Below are 10579 nucleotides of genomic sequence, written 5' to 3'. Positions count from 1 at the left end.
TCATTGTATTCTGAATATTGTTGGTTCTGTGACAGATTGCTTGTTATATTTCTAGATTCTTCTAGTGCTTGATGGCCTTCTGCGTCCCATGATGAGCAAACCTCCTGTACACTAATGCTATCCTTACCAATTTCTGAAATAATATTACAATTTAAAACAGCAGTTTTCGGGGAAATGTAATTTATTTCTGTGATGTGCAGCTGTATTTTCATCATCATTACTCCAGTCTTCAGTGTCACATGATCTTCAGAAATCATTCAAATATGATGATTTACTGCTCAAAAACATTTCTGATTATTAAAAATGTTGAAAACAGTTGTGCTGCTCAATATATATATATATATATATATATATATATATATATATAGAGAGAGAGAGAGAGAGAGAGAGAGAGAGAGAGATTTCTTTGATAAATATAAATTTCTTCTTGACACTAACTTTTGATTAATTTAATGTGTCCTTGTTGAATAAAAATATGAATTTCTTTTTAAAAATGTAGTGTACATTACCATTTAGAAGTTTGGGGTCTATATAACAATCAAGTTTTAAAATAAATAAATGCTGTTATAAACGGTTTACACAAAAATATAAAACAGAGCTGTTTTTTTAACATTCATATTTATCAGAAGTGTTTCTTTGGCAAAAAGTAGCATATTATAATGATTTCTGGAGGATCATATGACGCTAAAAAAAATCAGCTTTGATCATAGCAATCAACTGACCCTTCGCAAAAAACCAGCTGTCCTTAAATACTGTTGCCATGTCTGACAAGCCATGCTGCTCTCACAGTACACACCTTGTTTTCACACAGCGAAAAATTCATCGTGGACCAAAGAAGAAACTGACAACACACTGGCAGAAGAAGACAGAGAAGGTCACTTCTGGTATGAAACAAGTTTTCAGCTTTCAAATTTGCCCCCCCCCCCCATTTTTTTTTAAGAAATTGAAACAATAAATACTTGTTTTGTGTTGTTTTAATGTGTTACAGATCGCTGTAGTGCCTCAGTTCAAGCAGCACATATGAACCGATTGATTCATATTTAATTGAAGCACAAACTAAAAGATGTCACACGTCTTTATACAACATTTTTCAAGTTTAAGTCCACCGAAGTTAATCTACTCTCCTGTCTACCGTATTTTCTGCACCATAAGGAGCACCGGATTATAAGGTGCAGTCTCAAAACAGTGAGTTTAGTTGAACTTTATTCTACTATTTAACAATACACTCACATAATTTTTTAATCAATCTTCCTACAGATCCATCAAAATCCTCATCTTCTGTGTCTGAATTGAACAGCTTTCGCCATCAAACATGCCGGGTTCCCTCTCATCATGGTTGATCGCTGCCAGCATACGTAGTGTACGTATTGCGTCCCTGTGTCAGCGGGAAAAGGTCCGACAGTCAGGTAAACGGAGTGCTTACCAAAGTGGCACAAAATTTTTTTTACAGATTTTGGAACTCAGTGTACACATAAGGCGCACCGGATTATCAGGTGCATGCCCGATTTTGAGAAAATGAAAGGCTCTTAGATGCACATTATGTTAATCTTTCTCCTTTTTTACTGTTTCTCCAGCCTCGCGTGTGGAGACTTCAGAAGATGCCAGACCTCACAAAGATTTCAGATGATGGAAACTATAGATGAACATGCAAAGCTGCTAAATAATTCTTATATTGTAATCATTGCCCTAAAAGGTAAGTTTGCAGGCTGATTTAAGGTGTGCTCCTACATTTTCTGCTTGTACTCCTATGTATTTATGATACAAATGTAAATGACTGTAAATGAACATAAAAAGCTGTTGCATGCCTTTCTCATAAGCACTCGCCCGTTAGCAATGCTTATTTTATTTAACAATGTTATTACTGAGATCATTAAAAAAGTAATTGTGACGAGTGGGGTGGGGCCGAGAGCCTTGGGAAAGGAGCGAGGCGGGTGGAGTGATTGGGAAATGAGTAGGGATGGGTAGTTCCATTTTAGAACCGGTTCCAAATTTCCAAGAACCAGGTATTCGATAAGACGCGTGCATTTCGATTCTGCTTAACTATTCCAGTGTTCGAATTCCAATTTGATTAAAAACGATTAAGTGCAGGAACGGAAAGAATTTGCGCCCTGTTTTTGTGCAGCGTGCATGAAGAGCAAGCGCGTCCATAGAGAGCAGCGGTCGTGCTGCGGGTTCTCGGTTTGTGTCCGTTCTTGTACTGTTCCGTGTATTTCCACTGTAGAAAAGGTTGTTCAGAGTCGAAACTGACTTCTTTCATATTTGTCGACCAATACACCGAAAACTACATCAGTATATCATCACAAACATAGCAGTTTTTGTCTTACGTGAACGTGAACAGATGAGAAAGAAAACACACATGTACAGTGTTTTTGCTTAAAGAGACAAAAGCCTAATAATCGCGTTGCCTGTCATTAATGTTATTCAAAGAACAAAAGAAAACCATTCACTGATCTTGACTGAATGTATTTAATAACTTTAATTGATTGATCTTTATTTTATTTATAAAAAGAAAACTATGCAGTGTTTTTAAACTTTTAATTAGTTTCTGTACCTACATTTTTTTAGTTGTATTTTTTTATGATATTGCTTATTGATTTGTTTGTCCCTATCTTATTACTGACTGTTTACTTGTCTTTAACACTTTAATATTTGAAATTTATATTAATCTAGTTGTTTTTGCTATGGTATTTTTTTTAAAGCACAGGCAAAATTCCTCTTGCAGTTTTTTGTAGGCTGCTGATTTTTGCTCATGTTATTTAGCTGCAACAGAATGCTTTGTAAAAAGACCGAATACATATTTGACATCTAAATGTTTGACTTAATTTTTTTTTTTTTTAATTGGAATTTTATCTTTTATCTAAACTAGGAATCGATAAGAATCTGAATCAATAAGCAGAATCGGAATTGATAAAATTCAAATGATACCCAACCCTAGAAATGAGGGACACCTGCTCCACTCACCGGTCTCGCATCCCACGGAGGAGATCGGAGGGATACAAAAGAGGAGCGACGACAGTGAAGGACGAGAGAGGACCAGGCCTGGACTTTATTTTGTGTTTGTGTGCGACAGTCGTCTGCGAGGGGCTGGTGCAATGTTTTGTCTTTATTTTATTATTAAAGCTTTGTTTGATTGTCAGCCGGTTCCCTGCCTCCACCTTCCTGAGATTGTGAAGTTTGTATACCATTACAGTAATATTGTGACTTTATTAAATGATCCTCTACGAAAATACAGTTTCCCAGTGTTATCAATGTACTTTCAGGATGGAACTTGTCAGCAAATCTACTTCACAGCACATCAGTGAAAGCAGTTAACAGTTGCAGACGTGTGTGTTGGATCAGGGTCAGATCTGAATTCTGCAGGTAGGTAGATCTCCTGGAACAGGATTGTACAGCCGTTATATTGATAATGTATGATGGATTTTGTTTTTATTGAAGGTTTCCTGGGATGACCGTTGAAGAGATCAGCACATCAGATGTTGTCTTGGACAGCTGTACCTACAGTACACCACACTGACTTCTTTGCTTGGATAGCTGACTACTACTATTATGTTCTGTGAAGGTATTATTATTGCAAACCTGAGCACCTGTGTCAGTGGAAATATTGTAATGAATAGTCACACATGCATATTTGTACATTTAAAGTCACAGATAATTTTTTTTTAACTAATTCTCTCCAGCAAACACAACACAACAGTAACACGATTTCATATTCTGAGTGCACAAATCCTATTCTACAAATAAGAGAACAACAGTATACAAGTGCTCAGTTTAGCCCCTTTCACACTGAGATTCTAGATAATACACGGGTAATGTGTCCTGGCAATTGTACCCGGATCGTTAGATTTTGGTTCATTCACACTGCCAGTGATTTTCCGGAATCTGTGTGTGCGTTCACACACAACCCATAAAGATCCTGTAAAGACACATGACATTACGATGTGATGTGTTTTGTTGCACTTAAGCTGGCGAACGATGTCAGCTTCAGAACAGATATTGAGGAACTTACTGATCTCTGCTTCATTACAGTTTGCACATATTTTTTAGTCACAAACATTGATCTGCCTTTTTTTGGGACCACTGTGCATTGTGAAAGGGGCTTCAGTCTATCACACTACACATAAGTTATTTATTTACTATTATTATTATTTTATTTTTTTACAAATTAGAGCAAATTGAATAGAAATGAACTGAATAGAAAAGGTAAGTGCTTTTGGGAAATGGCTGAAGACTCAGCTGCTCAAATTAATAAAGGCAGGTCATTCTACTATGATCTGATCTACAAATAATATTAAGTCTTTAAATATGTCCAGTTCTAATAAACACATTTCAGGAAAAAAATGATTCAATAATATGAGCAAAATGAAATGCAGCCCTGCATAAATCTGGTATAACTGAGCCTGTGAATTTGGTAATTTTTTTAGAATAGGATTCATGCACCTGTAGTGGAGATTTTGAGAAGGTTTTGTTGTGTTTGTGAGGGAGAAAGAAACAAAATACAAGCTTGCAACTCCAAAAACATTTTCTTGATGATTTATTGAAATATACTCTACAAATACAAATTCTCAAAAAGTACAAAAAGTGCTCAATTTTGTTATAATAATGTACAAAGTGTCTCGATTGTACAGTAGATGTACTGTATGCAAATATAACAAAGGGACATTAACAACTGAATATTAAGGGCTTGCAAACTTGTCACCTTTAAGTAAAAATTTACATTTTGAATCCAAAAATCATTTGCATGTGTTGTGTAGATCCAATGAGTTTTTAAAAGTGAATTAGTTAAATAGCACATGCTAAATAACACAAGGCATTTTTTGTTTAAATTTTATATACGTAATAAAAAGAAAATAAATACATGTTTTTTATCAAATGTTGCCATTTTATATGAAAGTATACAAAAGATAATATTTTTAAGGCACATGATAAAAGAAAATTACCCCTAAACTTAAAATTTAATCATGGAGTCATAGGACATATATATAAAAGTAAACTAAAAATTTACTTTGTGTACATTAAAGTGTGGCCTACATGATCAAACCTGACCTGATTAGGTCACATCCCTGATATTACAAACAACACAGTTTTTGATTGCAAATGAAAATTGATTGATCTACTTGATCTACCTCTGTCTTCTTTATAAATCATCTTCTCACTCAAATGTCTTTTATTTTGTGGAACACAAAAGCAGAGTGACAGCCTCAGTCACCATTATTTTTTATATATATGGTCATATTTTCTTTTATTCAGTGAATATAGCTTTTAATTTGTTACTTGACACAATTTATATTAGCCTATAATATACCTATTTGTGTGTGTATTTGTGTGTAAAAGCATTTTCTTTGCTAGACTAAGGTTTGTGCTCTACACATGTATTTGTAACTGTGTATAAACTGTATTGTATAAATAATAAAGAAATTGTGACTGAATGTGATGTGTTTAATAAAGTTTTACTTATACAGGCTAATTTATTTAGTAGTAAGTATGTGATATTTTTAAAACTGCTAATCGTAAAGTAGTTTTACCCAAATGAAATCAACGTCATTTCAACTTAGGTAAGCAAACCAATTAGATCGATTTTAGGTTAAAACGTATTGATTCTCTGATGTCGTTTCAACTAACTGAAAATCAATGTCGATTCAACGTCAGGTAAGGTAACCAATTGCGTCGATTTTCAGTTAGTTTTGAATGGCAAAACGATGTTGGATCGACGTCGGAGATCGACGTCGGAGATCAACGTCGTTTCGACGCCACAAGCAACGTCGATTCTACGTTGATTCTATGTCAGTTTGCTATCTGGGGTGGAAATCTATGATATCTGAAGTTGTAACTCTAGAAAGATTGAGGTTTTGTCGCAATGGTAAATCGCTCCTGTTCAAAAAATGGGAGAATATCTTTAGTGTCTAAAGATTAAACGGTCATAAAAAAAACTGGATAAAATGTAGGTACAATCCTATGATGAAACGCTGTATGTAAATTGTCCACATGTTCATGAATATGTTAATTATTTCCTGTGCTGTGTTTTTGTTTTATTATGTTTTTTGTTTGTAATAATTAAAATGTTTAATAAAAAGAATATCTAAAAAATATATAGAAAAATAAATAAAAAAAACTTTTGTAACTTTAATAAAGATAAATCTTTAATTTATAGTCAAATATGCGATGCTGTTTTACATTTGATTACTTTATTAAATTTCTGTACCTAAAAACTAATACTAGACGTCTTTACTTTTGTATTTATTTTTGCTGTTGTTCGTAGTTAGATTTTTTTAAATTATAGTTTCTCCATAAACATAGCACATACCGAACTGTACCGAAATGTGACTCTTGAACCGTGAAACAAACCGAACTGTGAAAATTTGAACTGTGCCACCCGAATAATAATAATAATAATAATAATATATATATATATATATATATATATATATATATATATATATATATATATATATATATATATATATATATATATATATGTGTGTGTGTGTGTGTATGTATGAATGTGTGTGTGTGTACATATATACCATATAATTATGTGGTAGGCTTACAGTGGCTGTCTGATATACTTTAAAATAAACATTTATTATTTAAAAGCCCAAGCATGATGATGTCCGGCGCAATTATTTATTTAGAAGTGGGGGTGGGGGGGGGCCAAAATGTTTTGCTGCATACCCCTCTAACACTGGATAGTTGCTCACCTGTCCTCAAGCATACCCAGGTATGTCACTGTAACAATAAAAACTCCATGATCACGGGAAGGAGGAGGCGGGAACCGGCCGACAATAAAAATGACAGCTTTAATTACAAAATAAACACCAAACAGCACGGCAGCCCCTCACGGACGACTGCCGCACAGAAACAAAATCAAAACATAAAATAAATCCAGGCCTGGTCCTCTCTCGTCCTTCACTATCGTTGCTCCTGTTTTATATCCTTCCATCACCTCCGTGGGACTCGAGACTGGTGGGTCGAGCAGATGTCGCTCATTTCCACGGCTCCCGGCCCCGCCCCACTCGTCACAGTCACATAACCTTCATTTTAGAATACCCACTGGAAATAACTCATTCAGGACATGTGCTAGGGCTTTCCTTACTATAATACACATAGAACATGGATTGCTGTAAAAACATGTCTTTAGGGGGGAAGTTGGTCTGTTCTGAATTGAGTTGATGAGAGAGAGCAGTTTGAATCAGAGGATCTTGATGAATGGAAAGTCAAGGCCGAAGGCCTGGTGCAAGCTTAGGGTGGGTTTTAAGGCTCTTAGCTCAGCATGTTCTCCTGGAATTCCTGAATCTAAAAGAACTGCCCAGGGGTGCGTTTCCCAAAAGCATCGTTAGCCAACTATGGTCGCAAGTTCCGTCGTTACCAACGTAGTTCAACGATTCGGTGTTTCCCGAAACCATAGTTCAAACGAACATCCGCAAACTAGCTCTTCACCTGTGGTTAGAGGCATAGTTCGTCGTTAGTTTGCTGTGTCGACGTCGTTGATTGCGCCGCACCTGGGCTGTGTTCTATTCAGAGTTATCGACCCTATGCCCTATTCCTTTAGAAGATTTTAACCATCCACTTTGAGTGATTTAAAAGACTCAAAGTTGCGGTTTAAGTTTATTACATAATTTGCCTTTTTATTATTATTACAAATTCAGTTTGAAACTATACAGCAGCATGGCCCTCGCGATTATTCTCCCTTAGAAGTGCTCTCTGAAAGCATTAATCTTGCCGATTAGAACGCAGCCATTGTTTCGTTTGTGCGAAAAAAAGAAAAAAAAACGGCAAGTTTGTCAAGTGAGTTATCTTTGTAAAAACATTCCAAAAGACATATGTCTCATATAACAATATTGGTAAAACAGTGTGTTAGAGGTTTTCACTTATATTAAATGTTAACACTCAAATCACAATATTTTTATAGTAAATTAATTTTTAATTTAATTAATTTTAAATGAATATACCTAAATAAAGTAACAAAAATGTATAAATAAGTGAGTGATTTTGTTGTTTTTACAGAATTAGAATATAGAATACTCTCTACAAATGTGTTTGTGTGTGAATACATATATAGAGAGAGGGAGAGAGAGAGAGACAGTATGTACACTGTTTGCAAAAGTTTTTTTAATGTTTTTAAGTGTTCATTTAATGCATATTGGCAAATAAACCAAATATGTAACAGAAATTATGTCAGAATAAACAAATGGTTTAAACTGCAGTGGTGGCTGGATGCTGCACAGGTGACAGGACGTATGGGCGAAGAGGACATGTCTCCCAGCAGCCAGCTTTCACCAAAGCCATGCACCCTCTTCAGCCACCTGCAAACTGCAGAAGTGGCCCACACAAAAGAGTCATGTGGGCTTCCATCACCCACCCATCAGGCCATCACCCACCACCTCCAGACTGGAGAGGGCCTGATGTTGGAGGCCTGAACTTTAAAGGCAAAGGCCTGGTTGATGCACCTGTATCTATATCTCCAAAGATCCTTCCATTGCAACAGGTCCCAAGATGGCCAAAACTTTCTCTTCCTCTGTAGGGACAAGAGGAACTGAATGTATACCCCATCAGTCTTGTTTGCTTCCTTCTTACATGCCACAGCCCATCGTTTTGTCACACTTGCGAAGTCCCTCCACTTATTCCGGCCTTCTATATGGGCTTTGTTCATATCCATAGCCAGTATCATTAATTTTTTCAGTGATTTCTGCCCAGATTTTATTTTTGAAAATTGGGGTTTTCATGTCATTTTCATTAACACGTCAGAATGGCAAGAAGACATAAATAGGAAAAATTTAGCAAAAAAAAAAAGCAATTCACAACAGTACATCACAGTTTTTCAAAACCCATCTTTTTTTCAATTGTGGTTAAGTAGCCTATCAATATTAAATAAGAAATAGTATTTATATGAAATTGTGAAATTATTGACATTGGAATCAGAAAAAGAGCACATTTTAACTCCGTGTGTATAATGTATTGCAGAACAAAAGAATGATTAGTTATTACTCGACTCCTACGTAACATTATTTCAAAAGCGTAATTCGAGTCGAAGAAAAAAGAAAATAAAACCAAATTACTGTAGGTGGCGGTATGTGCTCATGGCTCCAGTCAGCCATTAGATCGAAGAAGAAGAAGAACGACGACTCAAACCAACATAGTTTGAACCATGGATCTGCGACACATGTACTGTACTATGGTTTCGGGAAACAGTCGTGACTAGGTCGTTCGTTTTCATAATGATGCATCATACTATGGAGGTTAATCTGAGAGCTACGTCACTGTACGGGAAACACACCCCTGATCTGGTGATCAGTGATCTATATAGGGGATGATGTCACACCAATGAGGAATGGTACCTTTTGGAGGGAAGTTGAGAAGAATCTTTAAGATTCTTATAAAACTAATGTGTTTCATAGGTATCAACATGTAATATACACTCTCATTTAGATCGTGAAAATACGAACTCATAGATACCAAACATCATATAGATGAGGTTATATTAACAAGTGATCCATCATAAGCATGCATAAAACATATACAATACACAAAAGACAATATATAAGAACAGTACCAGAATACACAATGCCCTAAAGTATATGTGAATTAATTCAAAGAAAGGTTTTCTATGAATGAATTAGAGAAGAGTCACTTTTTATGTGCATTATGTGTCTGTTTTTGAGAGACTTGAGTCCCTGGGCACATTCCTGGGAGCTGTAAACCTAGTGTTATCAGATAGTGTGCCTTTGGTTCCTATGGAACCAGAGGCCTGTTCCGCCTTTTTTGAGGTGATAGTTGCATTTTGGGTGAAGGGTCCATAGACCCTTTTGTTAGATTAGGGGGCATTAGATATTATTTAGTAAATATAACAAAATAGTTGTGTGTCTGATTGGTCCAAATGCTACAAAAACATTAATTGTGTGCATCGTCCTGAAATGTTTGAACTCCATAGTGAATGATTCTTCAAATCAGGATTGATATCACTTTTACTTAGTGATCAGACCATTTTCACCTGCTGGACCACAAAATAGGTGTAAATACTGAAAAAGAAATCACAAAGTGATTATCAACACTGCTTTAAAATAAAAGCAACTAAAAGGAAGGATTCAGCCATTCAACTTACCTAAACATAAAACAGGTATTTTCTCCTCTTATTTTTGCTGATTTAAAGCTGCTAATAATCTGAAAATTACCTACTGCATAATTCTGTCTTCTAGGATGTTTATTTCTCCTCTGTTCTCCTTTTGGGAGACATTTCCTTTTGTGCAATGTGTCTTGTTTGGTTCTTCGAGCATCTGTCAAATCTCACCCGGAATCAGAAGCACTGTATACAGTATGTACACACAGCATGCTCAGAGTTTTCTTCAGGCTTTTTCTTCTTCAATTATTTATTTTCTTTCTCTCTCCACTCCAGACTAGTGTTTGAGAAACAGCTGTAGAACATTACTAGAATGTATGGAGCAAAGCAACAGACCACATGGAAAATGATGATTCTGATGTCTCAATATTGCATGAATGGAAGTAAAGTGTCAAAACGTTCGATTCTGACCCTTTGGGTGGATTGGTTTAATTTGGTATGTTTCTTTCAGGACGGTTTTCTTTATTG

At 35.6% G+C, this 10579-nt stretch overlaps 1 long non-coding RNA gene across 2 annotated transcripts; it reads left to right on the top strand.

Annotated features, from left to right (window-relative positions):
* Positions 1-766: 766 nt before the first annotated feature.
* LOC132140249 (uncharacterized) lies at positions 767-3574 on the top strand. 2 transcript variants are annotated; one of them, XR_009433742.1, is made up of 5 exons: positions 767-884; positions 1258-1360; positions 1575-1693; positions 3261-3360; positions 3436-3574. It is a non-coding gene; the product is annotated as an uncharacterized LOC132140249 (long non-coding RNA). The 2 variants fall into 2 exon arrangements; XR_009433741.1 differs by lacking the exons at positions 3261-3360; positions 3436-3574 and having other exon boundaries at positions 1575-2341.
* Positions 3575-10579: the final 7005 nt, after the last annotated feature.

This window comes from Carassius carassius, chromosome 5 (genome assembly GCF_963082965.1).
Source record: "Carassius carassius chromosome 5, fCarCar2.1, whole genome shotgun sequence".
NCBI classification, from domain to species: Eukaryota; Metazoa; Chordata; class Actinopteri; order Cypriniformes; family Cyprinidae; genus Carassius; species Carassius carassius.
Note: the sequence above shows the minus strand (reverse complement) of the source record. Positions and strands in the feature narration are given on the sequence as shown.